At 39.1% G+C, this 17,054-nt stretch overlaps 1 protein-coding gene across 2 annotated transcripts in view; it reads left to right on the top strand.

The window, feature by feature from the left end:
• The window catches only part of LOC143331526 (leucine-rich repeat and fibronectin type-III domain-containing protein 2), a 136,777-nt gene that overhangs the window by 56,378 nt on the left and 63,345 nt on the right, over positions 1–17,054 (top strand). The window contains exon 3 of one of the 2 annotated variants that reach the window (XM_076748466.1): positions 13,991–14,123. The exons of the other annotated variant lie outside the window; for it this stretch is intronic. The gene's annotated coding sequence lies outside the window, so the exon portion shown is untranslated. The remainder of the gene's footprint in view (positions 1–13,990; positions 14,124–17,054) is intronic. 2 annotated transcript variants of the gene reach the window in all.

Genomic DNA, 17,054 nt, shown 5'->3' with positions numbered 1-17,054 from the left:
AAGAAGACTAGCAAACTAGCTCCTGTTATCAGGAGGCAAATGCATGACAAGCGTTTGTTAAACCTCCACAAATGTGTTTTACTGTGTAATAATGAACAAACAATGCAATGCAAAGATACTGAACATCTGCATGAGAAAAAAAAAAAAAAAAAAAAAAACTTGCACAACTTATATAAGAATAAAAATCTGCATACTATTAGCATGCAAGATCCTGTATCAGTCAACCCCTTTGTGAAATGACACATTTATGTGCATTAATCTGCTTTTTATATCTCACGTTGTTTGTCTGTGAGGGATCTAGAATATCTGAAACGTATAAATTAATCTTTGTCTGAAGTAAACTCTTTGAAGATGCAGCAAAGAGAATCGCAATCAATCTAAAGTGGGGGCATACACTGACATCGCATGCTGTCTTGGGAAAATATTTTGTTTTCCCTTAATTTCCCTTTCAGACTCCCAGTTGGGTTAATTGCGCTTTATGTAAAGATGATGTTATCATCAAATGAATTACAGACTGATACAGAACACCATTATCTCGAATCGCTGCCTGGGTTTAATGATGCACGGTAATTCTCAACAGCAGAAGACTATTTGAAAACACCATTGAACACAACAGGTGACCATTTAATATCACTGTCAGCGATCTGAGGATGTGAAATGTGATACATGGATTCACTTATTTTAAAGACAGCTGTTGGTGAAATGTTGACGCTCTTGCAGCAGTGTGTCAAGGTAGTAAACAGAGAAAAACAACGCACAACAGTAATGGATAAAACCATCTTTAAGAGGCCACATGGTTGGAAAAATATGATTAATGACAACAAAACAAAATGATGTGCAACTGGAAGTATATTTCCCAGTTCCAATAATCAAAAAGAAAAAAAGATAATGAAAAGATAACAATGAAAAAAAAAACAAAACAAAAAAAACAGCAGTGGTCTTTTTTTAGAGCGTGACTGAGCGACTGCTGACAAAGCTTTTCATGTTTTATTGATCAAAGGAGCTATTGATAGACATATGCGCCCTTCTCCATCTAATTAAATGATGGCATATATAGTACTGCCAAACAAAAACAGTCCCACATCACTGAAATGTGGAGCAACTTTTCATTTGCCACATTAGAGGAGCTGATGCATGCAGCAAGCCATCTGAAAGAGCCTACCCTGTTTCTTCAGTCGTGTCTCTCTGGGGTCTTTCGGGTGTTTCTGTGCATCGGTTATTGCCACCAGCAGATAATTTGGAGCAGTCCGCAAACAGAATGCAGCATATTATTAAGAAATATCAGCGTTTCATCAAAGAGAATGAAAGCCATTCAGTCACATTCTACTGACATTGTGAATGTCCAGCTGAATATTTCATGTTTTCAAGAAGTTAATCAAATGTGACACAGTCAAAACATCACCTCAGCATGTAATCTGTGGGTCACTTTGTTACAGAGCTGTTGATCAGGGATTTATTTCAATCAACTTGCTCTAACAGAGTGCAATTCAGCCTATAAATGAACTGATAAAACATTTGTATGAATAGAAAATGACTGACCGCAGTTTCAACATTGTGGCATATTTATGAGCAGACTCACTCATTTGTGGAGTTCAGATATTTATTTTACACATTTATCTGTTGATTTGCACGTTTTATTCAGTAGTTAATCTTCAAACTTTCTGTTGCGAAATACATTTTTGAGGACTGTTCTCAAATCTTGTTGTTTGGACCCGCTCTCTTAGTAAATAAATATGCATGTGTGCTACTAATTCGCCACCTGGATCACGTTCAAATATTCCTTCTGTTGCACAATAAACAAGATTTTTAACCTGTTTTCTCAGGTTGTAGCTGCATTTCCTCTGTATTTTGGGGGATGAACAGCCAATGGTACTGCACAGGAGAGACAGTGAAGAGGTCAGGTGGATGGCTCTTTGTTTAAAGCACGTTTGGACAACTGAAACCAAGGTTCCTGTCTTGCATTGCATGTGTTGTTGGGGTGTGGAAGACCTAGTAAGAACTGCTAAGAACTGCAGCTAATTGTTGTAACTGAGTTAAGATTTCAATGTAATTCTCAGTTAACAGTTATTATTATACAAAATACATGATATTGTGACGTACATGATTAGTTAACAATGGTCTTTTATCCATCCTCTATAAGTCTCCAGGTATATAGGAAGCATTGGGAGCTCATTGATGTACTGAAATATGTCCATGACAGTACAAGTTGGCAGCCAAGAATACTGCCTAGTGCTTGGCAACAAAACAAAAGCAAAAACAAGATAAAACAGAAACAAAAACAAGAATCAAACCAAATCAAGCGAAGGCAACATAATTAGCAGGTAGTAGAATTAAGGGTAAAGCCATTATAGCGAACAGCCTGAAGCCTTTTATTGTTTCTCCTCAGTTCTGCACCTTGCTGTACTGTATGCAGTCTGTTTTGGCTCAGGGGTCTGAGCCAAACAGACTGCTGAGAGGAAGACAGCAAGCACATCCTGTTTTAGGACCAGGGCATATCATACACCATGTTGTAAGACTGTCAATCTGTGTCTGTCAGTAGGCACTGCTCTGACATATATTTAATGCCTACACTAATGCAAGATTGTGACAAACAAAGGTTGTCCATTTACATAAAGCAGGTGTACACTTACCAGCTCCACTCACCCTGTGTGTGGTTATGCATCACTTAACTAGAAAACATAGCAAACCTACAAGTATGGAGGAAATAAGCATAAATATAAGCAACTGAATATGTCATTGGGATTTTTTTTTCTCAACAGGTTACATTTTTGAATGTATAAACCTGCTCAAAATAGATTATTAAATTAACATTTAATGATTTAAATTAAAGAGGGAAAATCAAACCATATAATTTCAGATGTTTTTCAAAGAATTTCAATGCCATAGATTAGATTAGATATTCAATATTGGTTCAGTTTCGCAAATACATATTCGGTTGTTTATAATGTTGAAACATGCTTCTTTGTGAATGACCCGAAACACAATCTAATGGAGATTGTATGTATGGAGGGGAGGACATATTTTTTTCCTCATTTTTCAAATCCCTGATTTTGAGTTTGATCGCTGTAGTGTGTGATACCAATTCAACAAACCACACTGAGGTTTGTGAAGGTGCACCAAACACATCCTAAGTACGTTTCTACATCACTTCAGCAAAAACAAGATTTCCATTTCCGGCCACCGCCGACACAAAACCAACAGAAAACAAAAGAAAAGATAGAAAGCCTGAATTCTTTTTATCCGCATATTACTGTGTAAAATCGGTGTTAAATGGGGCATTTTTGGTGTTTTCAGATGTCTGCATCAAAATATGACAACTTCCCTCATCATCTGTGATTAACCCTGACAGGAAGCAGAGTCTGGTGGCAGGCTGTCACACTGAAGCACTTAGCAACTGAGATCTGTCCACAGGCATCAGCAGCTTTACTTACAAGTCAGCACCGTCACTACAAACCAACTTCCAGTGTGTCCATCCATTAGTCAACTTACACTAAATCCATAAATGTGACAGGACTTAACCTTAATTATACTCTGTTTTTTATTAATGGGCAATAAATGGCCTCTGAGTGAATAAGCCTTTGATGTTAATAAAAATGGCTTGATGTTAATTAAAATCTGATGACAAATTAATTGGGTTTCTGTTTGAAAGCCAATTAAAACAGTCCAAATGGTCTGAGCATACCCTGTTTGTAAAGCAAGTGATGCTTTTAAGCTTCCAGCATCAGACATGATTCATCAAATATCTCATAATGCTTCAGAGATGTTTTCCAAACCTGATGTGTAAACTGTAGCGACAGCCAAAACAAAATGTGTATTGATTTGCATATTATATTTCCTTCTGCAGTCGTAACCCAATGGTTGTTTGCCATAAGAAAGAGTGAAAATTACAGGAAAGAGTCGCCATGTATTCATACTGTATGGACTGACCTTTTAAAATGCCATCCTTTGGTGTGAAGGACTGACCCTCTGCAGCAAGAAAGCAGTATCGCCACTGCAACACCACCTGCGTGCATGAACTGTCCTTCTGGTGAGGCAAATGTTTTTGTTTTTTTTTCCGAGAACTTCCTGAGTAATGGTTCAATCAGAAACCAGAAACGGTGCTAAACTAATCCACAGTCGGTTGATCATGCAGCTTTGCGTGGCTGTATGATGCCAGATAAAATGATGTCATTAAGCTTATTTTCTAAGTCTGTTTTGGATGTAATCCAGCTCACTTTCATTTACATTCTGCATACATAAGCGAGTACATTACAACCTGACAGGAGACAAACATGAGCTTCAGGCCAAGGCTCTTTATGTAAGCCTCATCCCAATATTCTCCCAAAACAGATTTTACAACAACAAAGAGTTTTGGAATTTTAAATGTGGTATTACCCTTGCATACATAATGCATCTCCCCCTTGTGTACTTGTCATGAGCTAAAATATTCCATCTCATGTACGGCACTGGAGGGCTCAACTTACACAGTCAATTACTGTATGCGGCTTCATCATATATCTTGCATGCAAATGAGACTATAAATACACCGACTCATCTCTCAGATGCATCACGCTGTCGGGGTGTTAAACAGTGTGCTGTGACACACTAAAGGTCTCTCACTGTCTTGCAGCTCTTCACAATGTCTCCGTCTCATGCTATGAGCAGTTTTCAGTCATGTAATCTCAGAGCTTCTGCAAAAGGATACAAGTTTTCACACTACCTGGCAAGCTGTAACAAATTAGAAATAATAATAGCTTCATTTTACGTCTTTGTAGACAGATGTTTTTGCCCAAAGAAATAAAAAAGCATAGACAGAATACCTAAAAAGAGCAGGACCGGCACGCATCGAGAAATGCAAGGGGAAACACATTAGCTACAAATAAAGGGCATTCTTTTGGCATTTCAAACTGGTTTGTTAAAAAACATAAACAGAAATGATTTACAGGTGAGATTTAGAATATTTCTGTTTTACTTTGTGACAGTATGCCTGCTAATAATATTTATATGCAAATCAATATGATAAATTAATGAATAAATTTAGCTACTACTTCATTTAATTGTGTGGAACAATACTAAGTGTCTTAATTTCTGAGCTCAGTATTAATTTTGTAGGAAAATCCATGTACTCAAAGATAGCAGTAACTACATTTCAAATGCCTATGGGAGCCTTACACGTCAGTGAGCTTTGAACAACACGGTCCTGCAAATGTTTCACAATAAAAACCTTGTTAAGAAATAAAAGGTGTCTTTCTCATAAAAACACTTGGGGAGTTTTGTTTTGAAACAGATATAGGAAGTGTTGAGTTTGAATTAACAGCATAATGATGTAATTTCAACAGGGCAAATGGGAGTGCACCAAAACAAGGCTCCATACTAAAGTATGACCAATTAATTGGAAATATAGACATGCTTCTATTACAAGCCTGCTTCAAACAAAGGCCTGCCTCTAATACAAGACTGTTTCAAAAAAGGTTTGTTCCCCTCTGCAGTTGAAGTGAATGAAGACCCCAGTCACTATCTGAGGAGATATTGTAGATCTTTTTTTTTAAATTTACTTAAACGGTTTTTCTAGTGTTACAATTGGATTTTATTTTGACATAATTAGGTCTTATTGCAACATTCTGTTCACACTTCTCTAAGACCCTCTTCTTCGGCAATGGGAGCATCGCTTCCTGACAGAATAACTATTATTCCCAAACCAGTCCAATAACTGCAGTTTGGCATTTAACACCATTTAGTTGCTACTACTAATTTGAAATGCAGTTTCCGCTGAAATCAAACATGTTTAAGGTATTAGTATTTTTTTTAGGGCGAAAGAGACGTCAAAAATTCAGATGATGATTTGAACTCAGTTTTGGTCAAATATGTATTTCTGCTTTGTTACTTAGTTACTGTGTTCTCAACCCAGCAGATCCTTGGGTATAAATGCTTTCACATTCATCGGCATTCATCACCTATTATAGCTGCTCAATGTAATTATACAATAATTCCAAATATCAAATATCCGTGACCATTCAGCATCCCAACGCCCCATACACACGGCTTTACAGCACACTTCTCCTCACAGGGAAACTGGTTACAACTGTTCAGTGCCATGAGAATGATTAAATGGCTAGTGGTTTGAGCCAGGGTAACATTAATTCCTTTCAAGCAGATTTTGCTCAAACAGAGATGAATTATGTAGCAAAAGCCCACTGAAGCAATCCACAAGCTGTGTCAACGATGCTGCAGAGCTAAAGATAGAGCCAACAATAGGTCAGGTTCACCTCCCCTGCACAAAGCCTACAGCATTGTAAAAATGCAGTAGGTCCAATACAGAGGTGGTTCAAGAGCCAGAAGAACATGTTTAATGTTTTACTAAAATGTCAGACCTGTCACAGTAGATAGTATAGGCCTACAGCATATTGCAATGCAACACTGTACATATGTTTGTACATCTGGAAGAAGTGAGAGAACTGTTGGACCATTGGCACTCAGAAAACAGCAGTTTAAGTGGGTGAGACAATGTGTTACTTGGTGCGCTGGTGTGTGAGTGTATGATTAAAGCCGAGACAGGAAGAAAAGGAAACTGAGCTCTGTGTCACAGTGTTTGTTCAGAAAGTTTGCTAAAGCTTGCTCAAAAATATATTTTGTCTTCCTTGCAAACTGAGTCTATTCTCATCTACCTCATGTTTTCCCCACTGGGTTGAGCTAGATTCTCAGTTCAAACCACAGTGTTGAAAGTGCAGGATGTGTCGAGTAAAGTCAATTTTATTTATATAGCTAAGTATCACAAATCACACTTGACCTCAGTGGGCTTTCTAATCTGTATAGCATATAACATGCAGTATATGTGTGTACAGAATAAATTCACAACAGAAAATCATAATATGTACAATTACAATGACAAAATGTAGATTGTAAAACATAAGTGGATGGATCCAGAAGGACAGCTGGGCAGGACAAAGTTTGCAGTCTGTTAATTGAACTCTCTTTGGCAGGATAAATATAGACTGTAAGTACTAATGTTAATGGATTCATTGAGATTGAGACCGACCCACCAGAAATAAAGTGGTAACAGGTACAAGGCCTGATGAATGGAAGGATAAGTACTAATTGAAAGTTAAAGCAAAAACACAAGTTTTCATTGTAGATTTAAAGGCATCCTCAGAGCCAGAATGTCTGCCAGCTAACTTCTTTGTAACAGTGGTGACAGACAGGAGCCCAGGATTCTGAGAGCAGAGAGCACAGGATGGGACTTAAGGTTTAATGAGATCAGAGAGATAAGAAGGGACGAGCCCATTTACAATTTTCAAGTCATCATGAGCACCTTAAAGCCTCACCTGACATGGTTAGGGAGTCAGTGAAGTAAAGCTAAAATTGCCTGATGAGCTTTGAGAGATCACATAATTGTTGAGACTTACCATTACTTTATGTCAAGCAGGGGCCATGGCCAGCATCTTAGTTTTTAGGAGCAGGAAATTACATGACATACAGGATTTCACAGCAGATAAACAAGCCTCTAGATTTCCAATTTGAGCATCATCATTTTCCTTTGCAGGCAGATACAACTTGGTATCATCAGTGTAGCAACGGAAATTAATTCCAAAACCGCGCAGGGTTTGGTCAAGGGGTACAATATATAGAGTCCATATTTCACATCAGTTGACATACATACATACATACATACATACATACATACATACATACATACATACATACATGTATGTTGTTCAAAAAGACAAGTTTTGAGCCACTTGAGAATCTAGGAGTAAGCTGGGCTGTAGTCACTGTTACACTAACAATACTATTCAACAGGTTCTGTTGCTGTCAAGAAAGGAGCCAAGACACATTTATTCATGACATGCCATTACACTTGCCAGTGTGGCAGGTAGCAAAAACATCAGTCCCAACATTAGAAGGACAAACTAGTACAAAAAAATAATAATCACAATAATAATAAAATATATATATATATATATATATATATATATATATATATATATATATATATATATATATAGAGAGAGAGAGAGAGAGAGAGAGAGAGAGAGAGAGAGAGAGAGAGAGAGGACCTTTGGTAGATAATCATCTGATATTTGTACAAAGCAAATTTGAGAGTCTTATTATTTTTGCAGTTTTCAGTACTTACAGGTTTTGGAGGTCAGTATATGTGAAGTTGGAGGGATGCAGCAGTGATTTTGTTTTGTAAGAATATACCAGGTGCTTTCTTGGACACTTCATCACTGCCAGTAATGGGGGTGATAATTAGATTATTGGGTTTCACAGGTTTAGGGGAAGATAATTTATAAGTAAAGTGGCAGGGGAGGGAAGCAGTCTCAATGTTATTACCTGGGCTATCAATCTGATGGTCTGCACTATTAAGATTTCCGTGGCAGGATTTTTTTACTAAGCTAGTGTATTCCGCTCTACAACAACTCTCACTAAGTGTACCCACAGCAGGCTCTCTAATCACCTGCAGCCTGAGGAGTGCTCAGTCACTATTGTCAAACTTGCTGGGGTGACTGCAACGTGTGCCAAACAACCAGTTGCATCCTCACCACTCAGTGGGGAAAAACTGTGCCTCAACTGGCAATGAAGTGAGGCTAACGCTCTCCCTGGCAGGCCTGCTGTCAAGCCTGTGGCTACCATTAACAGGAGTGTCCATGACACCTAAAGTTACATTAGCTGAAATAAGATCCTCTAACTCATGGACATGTGTCTTTAGCAGAGACACCCCTTTTGCATCACAAGCCATTGTAACCCACTTAGCAAGGTTGTGTTTCACTGTGAGGAGGTAGCGCTAGTAGACTTGGCTAGACTAGGCTGGGTGCTAACTAACAGACAGCAGCAAAGCTACTTCCAAAACGCTGAGATAGATTCAGATAATAAAATATACAGTCCATAATGATCTGGGCTCAGAGAGAATAACAACAGACATGAAAGGAGAGAATATTAGGAGAAGAGATCAGCACTGAAATCTAGGAGGAGAAAGAGTGAACAGCTGTTTTCAATCTCAAGCAAAGTTGCAGTAAGTATCCAAGGAAGCTGCCTCAATGGAGTCCTCCCTACAATTCAACGCAGATATCCTCCCCACAGCTCAATCTTGTCCTCATCACTTTAACGCATGGACCAAACAGTCACTCTGTGTGCTCTCACAGTGGCTTGCTGAGCCATGAGAATGACTATTGTGCAAAACGTTGTTCTTGTATAAGGCCAGTCATTTGATGTCTGCCCGGACCGTGCTTGTGTGAAGTTGTCTTTTACATCAGGCCCAATAGTGTAAGGTGACTTTAGGGAGCGCTGCTTCTTTGAAGACATCATTCATTAGCATTCAAAGGGACAGCCCTGGTCCAACCGCCCAGTGCTCGGATCAAAACATTGCCAACAGCAGGGCAGAGGGACGTGCGTAGCATTCTCTCTGACCTCGAGTCTTTGAGACACCTCATTTGTAGCTCAGTTGTCATGTGCAAATCCCTCCAGATATATAATGTCGTGGTATACTCAGCAACCTGCCATGTTATTATGACAGGTCTGTTTGCAGAGAGAGATTGGATGTGATTTGGAAGGACAGTTCAGCGGCTCTTTGATGATCTCGCTCCACATGGTAATAATAGTAAGAAAGAGTATCTAGTGTATGGAGGCTGTGCAGAGACTTGCGAAAGACAAGGCAAAGTCAATGGAAACTCTCAGGATTTATGGATTTCCTCAGTCCTTAAATGTTGGCTTGTGCAAGTGCATCACTGACTAATAAAGCCCTTGTGACTCATTCTGTGAACTGTTTCTCTGTTGAACTAAAGTGGCACTCCAATGATTTTACATGTACAAGTCAATTTAGTCATCATTTTTTTTTGAAGTACTCAGCCTGGGAAAACAGTTGTATGTCCTCTGTGGTTCTGGAGGAGCTTCATCAAATCTGAGAAAATTACTCCAGTTTCACCACTTGGGTTTTTTGGCTTGGGGACAATTTTTTAACAGAAAGTTTGTATTAAAAATGTGGCTGTTTGCCAGGCAGGGGCAGTTAAATAAAGACGCTTTGAGTTACAAGATGGGAAGTGTAGGATCAAGTGTTTTTGGAGCCATTTAATGTACTATGCTGGCCTGGATCTAGGTCTGCCTTTTGGTTGAAAACTTGGCAGTACTGATGTTTGGAATGTATTACAGTAATCAGAGCAGGATATTATGATAACTTTTTACTTGAATGCTTGGCAGAGTTGGTTGCAACATTGCAAACATACTGTATGATGGCTTTATGCATAATAATTTCAAAACCTTGAATTTGATTAAATTGAACCATTGTTATGTGTGTTTGTGCATCGGGAAGTAACCGATCTGTTGTATTCATACAACATTTGGTCAGAGACACAAAAGCGTTGCTTCTGATCTTCTGGGAGTAAGATGTAAAGGCTGCTTGCTAAAAAAACAGACATCATCTTCACTGAAAGCAGTAAGAGTTCACATTTAAATCTGGGTTCCACTAATCAATCGCCTTTTCCTTGCTTATTTTAAAAGCAGGCTGCACTCAGCAACTGATATGCAGGAAGATTAAATAAAATCTAATTCCAGAGGAACACGACAGCTCTCTCCTTGTAGACGTCTAGTTGTGGCTTTGGTTTGGGATCAGATGTGTTCTCTGTGGCTCAGATCAGATGACTAACAAGAGTGATTTATCATTTATCATCTGAAGCAACAGTGTGTGTGTACAGCTGATGTTCTGTGTCTTATCTCATATGGCAACCTAATGAATGCATTGTAGACATTTGTGTGATTACATATATCTGTTTGATTTACAGTGTTATTCAGGGTCTCAGTAACTCCTGATGTTCCCTCACTGCTGTATTCTTGTGAATGAATCCTTCATACAATTCAGGCCCTGACAGAAGAGATGTTGACCCCATGATCTTGCTGATAATTAACCAACATTAAACACTGGACGCATAGTTGAAACACTCACACACGATATTTTGTCCTCCTCCATCTACCTTGATTGACCCCTTTATCAGTGACAGGATGCGTTCTTGATTTATTACTTTGATGCAAGTTCTTTGGAATAGTGTTCAGAGACCACACAGCTTGATTAACTTTTAAGCACTTGGTAGCTCACGTCTTTTTTGAGGCGTTTGACATTTATTAGCATGCACACTGCTTGTTTTTTATATCAAGAAACTGATGGCCATAGCAGTGATATTGCGGTATCTTAGGTGTCAAATAAAAAAACACATCGCCATAGGTAAGAGCCTGAACTTATGTATCATAACAATAAGATTGACGATCCTTGATTTACATATTCATCACCTTCAAGCCCACTTGTCTCCATGTGTAACCTCAGGCTGTAAATCTGCATTTAAAACAACCTGACCACTACTGCAAGATGCTGAAAAGTAAAGGAGCTCTGTGTCCACGCACAGAGAAACCCTTTTCCAGTGTGCCATGTTTCACTCTGTTACATCAACCATAATCTAGAGCGACAGCTGTTGATGACCTATGCTACACGCAACAGCAGTGTCTCAATTATACAGCGTGAAATTGTTACTGTCTGATTTCTGGTTGAACTTTTACAGCTTCATGCTTGTTCACACTTGAACAATGTTAGGCTCACCACAAGGCAGTGTGGGCAATCGGGCTGCTGTTGGTGGGTATAGGAAGAGGCTGCTTGCGGGCCCTGGAATCTCATTAAGCATATTGTGCTGCCAGAATCAAAGCAGAGGTGTACAGCTAACCGCTACAACCAAGGAAGTCAGGAAATTGCTGTGGCTTAGTTAACAACCCGCATTGCAGAAAGAGCATGTTAATGGGATTTTGGGAGGATGCTCTGCAGCTTGTCACTGTGTCACAGGCAAAAATCATGTCACGTAACAACTGAAACTGTTTGTCAAAGAGGGCAAACTCTCCTTTCAACCTATTCAGTTTATTCTAATTCATATTTTACCATTCCAAGAAAAGCATCAAGCAGTCCTATTTGGCCATAATCTTTTCTATCTTACCCCGAGGGTATCTTTGTTCTGTTCCAGACCTTGAATCATTGACAACATCTGAAATTGTTTTTTTTGTTTTGTTTTGTTTTTTTTTTTTCATTCAAAGGTCTGGTTATGCTCACCAAGGGCTGTTTCTTCACAAGTGAGAAACTACTGAGCCAATAAAGACCTTTTCTACACAGAAAAGCTGACTTACAAAAATAACAAGTCTTGGATGCCCATTCAAGACTTGCTACATTTCTTCAATCGGCATTGAAAAACATAAATTGAAGTCGCCCTAGTGACTACTGTAGCTCCTGTGATAACTTAAAATGGCACTGATGAACACTGGAAACTGAAAATGAACACAATACCAGACTCAGTAATGAAATGGAAATGAAATGGCAACACAGTCTAACAATTCAGGTCTGCGTTTTTACTCAATGGCCCAGTGGTTATCGTCGCTACGTCTGTCAAACTTCCCTTTCCCATTCTTGGATGGCCAATGGATTTTTCTACCAAGTCTTGCTCTTTTCTCATTTGTGTTGTCGCTACATTGTAAAGTGAAAAACTAAACAGCGACAATGGTCCAGTCGCTCTAGATCACATGTATCAAACTCAAGGCCTGCACAATGTCTTCTGACCTGGAGGATGATCTGGATTTTCCTTTTATAGCCTGTAGGCTGGCCTACGACTGTTTTGACTTCAAGAGGCTACTGATGCTCAAATACTTAGTGACATTCTGTGCTCCAACCATTCCTCTCATGTCTGTTGATTTCCAACCTACATTAGATGAGACCAAGCCTGGGTCCACAAGACGAAAACCTTGATGGCTGTACTCCCATGGAAACTGTGGCTCCTGCAGACTGTGACAGCTCAACTTGCTTGGAAAATAGTGACATGGTGCACTGGCGACAGCTATGGGCGGATGCATTCTGTTTGGGTTGTCTGAAATTTGGCAAAAACACAAATCTCATATCTGTAAACCCGGACACTTTTTTTTTTTTCTTTTTTGAATTTGTGTAAATGGACCATCTAAATAAGTTGTACATCTAACAGAAAGGTTTTTAAAGAAGAAATCAAAGCATCATCATTTTCAGGGAACAAGCAATGTGCTTTTTTGTTGTGTTCACAGCGCTTATTCTCCAGTATCACACTGACACTGTTTAATTTGCCGTCTCTTGTCCATTGCCATAAGACTGCAGCATCTTCTCTTTCAGCCAGTTGGATTTTGTGTCATTTAGTGTTCTACCCCAGCCGTCTGATTTGGCACAGACAGACGCCTGGCAGACACGCAGACCTTAAGAAGAGCCTTGTTTCAGCAGAAAGATGTATTGTTCTGTAGAGGGAGCACTAATTGCATTGAGACTTCAAAATTGCTTTTGTTTATTCACCTCGGCCGGCTCAGCCTGGAGCCACAACACACAATTTTACCAAAATAAACATTATGAAATCTTGTTGTGTCTACCTTTCTCTGTTTCTCTGCTTTTATCTTCTCCCATTAGGATGAGAAGCAGCAGTGGGTTCTGGGCGGACATGTGCTCTGACATGGTCGTAGAATTTTAATGAGGAGATGTATTAATGCTGCATTATCAGACACCAGCTATTCCCTCCTTTCATAAGACAGACGATTTCATTGAAACCTTGTCTGAAAACATCATGGATTTGAATCTGTCTCCATCTGACCCTGATGTCCCTATCGTTATATTTTCCCTCAAACTGATTCGCCTATCCTTTAATTCTACAGACTCGTATAAAAGATTCAGAAGGGTATAATTACCAAAGTGAAAGTCAAAATACTGTTTTTCTGCTCCTGACTGCACTCTACAGTGCAGCTTGAATGTTTGATGTTTTAATTCCACCGTGGTCATGTCCGACCATGTTCTTGTGGAATCAGATACATCTCATGACAGGCCAAATAAAGTCTTCAGCATTTAAAATTGCACACCACAGAAATGCCAATTTCCTTTCCTGTAGTTTCCTTCAGAACTCTTCAACTGGCAGATTATTGTGATATGAACAAGCATCACCCATAACTTCCTTTCACTTATGTCCTACTGTGCCTCTTGCTTCTTTAGGTGACCTGACAGATCCAATAGAGACAAATGTGACAGCTATCAAGAAGAAGTGCTGTTTGATTCCGAGCCACCCTCTTGACATGACTCAGTATGTTTGGATATCTGACCTGATCGAACGACTGATCTTGTCCCTGTGAGTACCAAAACATAATGCACATACTTGAAAGAGGACGATAGCTTACTCATGTTGATATCCATCCATGTGCGCTGCTACATGACATGATCTCTGATATCAATACGTCATATACTGCACAGTGACAGAATGATACTGAGGCACAGATGCCATTATTCAAACCGTACTTTCCTACTTGGCACATTCCTGTTACTTTGTTCTTAATTCAGTTATCTTGCTTATACAGTAAATGATGTAAATGTATCAAGTTATCAAATTCCCCAATGATCATTTGTGAATGAAACATCTACTGTAGCATTTAAAAGCACATTAGAGAAGGAGCACACGGTGTTTTGGCCAGTTTACTCATTTTGTTTCACGATGAAGCGATGGCACTCATCCATCAGTCTGTTTTCATGCACTAATGTAACAGGGTTACAGTCAGCTTGCAGCATTAACTCGATTTCTTAAATGTCGCGTATACAAGGAACCTGGTTTTAGTAATCGAACAAGAGGTTTAGAGAAATCACACTTCTGTAGATAGATTGTTCTTGGAGAAAGAGCATTTATTGGTGATGTACTGCAAACATGTACCCAGGTTCCTAATCAACTTTATTGCATGTATACTCGTGCTGGAAAAAGACATTAGACAGGGACAGTGGCATGATGAAAGCAGTCTGTTCTCGGTTTAAACCAAAAATCATGAGACTACAAGTGAAACTGACGCAAACTAGTCTCTATAAGTCTAAATAACTCAATTTTCACTGCTGAACTTCTGAATATTGGTACAATTCTGGCAATTTTGTGCAATTAATAAAAGCTGTGTGTTCTCACTACAGGGCCTGTCTCTCATTGTACTGTCAGCCCTCCAACACACACACTCAAAGAGAATCAGGAAGCAGCATCTTGTATTAAAAAGTAATGCCAGGTTCTAAAATAAGGTCGTGGTAGGGAAGAAATCTGATTTGTGACCTGCTGCACATGTTCATAGATTTTAAAGTCACCAAGCCACTGCAGTGATGCACGCATTGTGATGTCGCATTTGTGTAACCTGGTTTTTCTGTGTTACCTGGCTATAATAAATATGTGTGTGTGTGTGTGTGTGTGTGTGTGTGTGTAAACATACTGACCAACTTACAGTACAGTCATTAGCTTTCATGGAGGATGCCAACACTTAAGCTTGGGTACATTTTTAATTATCTCGGCAACATGTCAATAGTCCTGAGAATTTATAGCAGCTCCAAAGGTATATCATAAACTTAGATTGTAAATCTGGCACTTATTGGAAATAAACACAGCTATGAAAAGGTCACCTGGAGAGCTGTAGACTTTACTGCTGGAACACACCATGGATAAAGTAAATGTCAAGGTTTTGGATGTTGATGGAAATTGCTAGAATATAGATCCTCAAAACACACAATGATGTATGGTTAGGTGTGAACATGACCATTTGCAGTCTTGCTCATGTTGCAGTAAAGTTGGATCAAACTAAAAAATGAACACTTTGAGCTGTTTTGGCAGTTTAACGTTTAGTTGACCGCTAACCTACAAAAGATCACTTTTCTTACATTGGATAATCCTATAGTCACCTAGAATTCATTAATATAGTGATTGCTTATGTGATATAGCACTAGAGCCTATGGTTAACTGAGGATGGATGGATCAATAGTGTCTTCATACTTACTTTTTATTGCCTTCAGACACAACATCAAAATTTCCTTTCACTGAAATGTGACATTCTTCATCGAATCTTCTAAATACCATTCTGTCACATATCCTCAGTCAGCATTTGTGCTGCCTGCACCACAGTGATTGGATGATATATATCACTTCAGCTGGACAAACACTCAGCAGAACCCAGAGCATTCTGATTTACAAAGTTGGATTAGGGTTTTAAGCTATCTCCCCAAACTCTTCTCTTCCTCTCATTCTATCATCTTCCCTTTCTCTGAGAAAATTGGCATCATTTACTGCTGTCACTGCAGAGCTCATTGTCAACCATTATCCCACAGACAAAGCTGCAGTGACATTGAGTTAATCCGTGCTTGTTTCAATTTGGCTTTCAGGGGAAGAAAACAGAAAAAGAGTTCAGGTAAGTGATGGCAAGGAGGCGCCATACCCCGGGCAAAATGGACTACAATGATTGGGAAGGTTGAGATAAAGATAAAACACAATCTGCCAGGCAAATTGGGTTGATTTCCTAAAAATGTCAGGGATGTGTTGGGCGTGCTTGTGAGGTTTTAGTCTCTGGCACTGATGGAATGCTCTTCTAAAGACTAAAATTGCTTGCCAGTATGGCAGGCACACATACTGTAAGAAGACAAACGCAGTTAGACTAAAAGGAACATTTTATGAAATCTAGGGCAAGGAAGCTAGTGTCTGCAGACACTCACTCATCAATATCTTTGCAATGATCATCACCATAAGACATAAGGTAATGATAAAACACTGCAGTAAGACCTCAGTAAGAAGCTTTTGAAAGTGGAGCCATCTGTCTTCAAACTATGCTGGCCTGCTCCTCTACTGAAAATTGAAATGTCATCTGTAAAGCTTACCGTCTTAAATAAAGCTCTCTCCAAGAGTCTAATTATAGCAAGTGCACGTCATATGCTGCATTGTGAACCTAGACTAAGCTTACTATTATATCTACAGAATATGAGAGTGACAGAAAGTTTATTCAAATACTGTATGTCTGCCAAGTAAAGCCACATTTTCACTTTTTCTAATACATTCGAATAGACAGTGTACAGAATGCAGTTTTACTTTGTGCCTTTGGTGTTGAAAGGTCTTGGTCTGCATTACAGACTGGGGCAGTGGTGTTAGAAAGACATCAGCACTAAGCAGGAAGGGAAAGTCTAATGAAGGATGCTATTGAGTTATAATGTGGGAAATATAGGGCATATATGCAGGCAGTGGTGTAGTGGTGCCTGAAGAAGTGGGTATACTGTTAAT

This window comes from Chaetodon auriga, chromosome 14 (assembly GCF_051107435.1).
Source record: "Chaetodon auriga isolate fChaAug3 chromosome 14, fChaAug3.hap1, whole genome shotgun sequence".
NCBI classification, from domain to species: Eukaryota; Metazoa; Chordata; class Actinopteri; order Chaetodontiformes; family Chaetodontidae; genus Chaetodon; species Chaetodon auriga.
The sequence above is the reverse complement of the archived record's forward strand: the minus strand, read 5'-3'. Positions and strand labels throughout refer to the sequence as shown.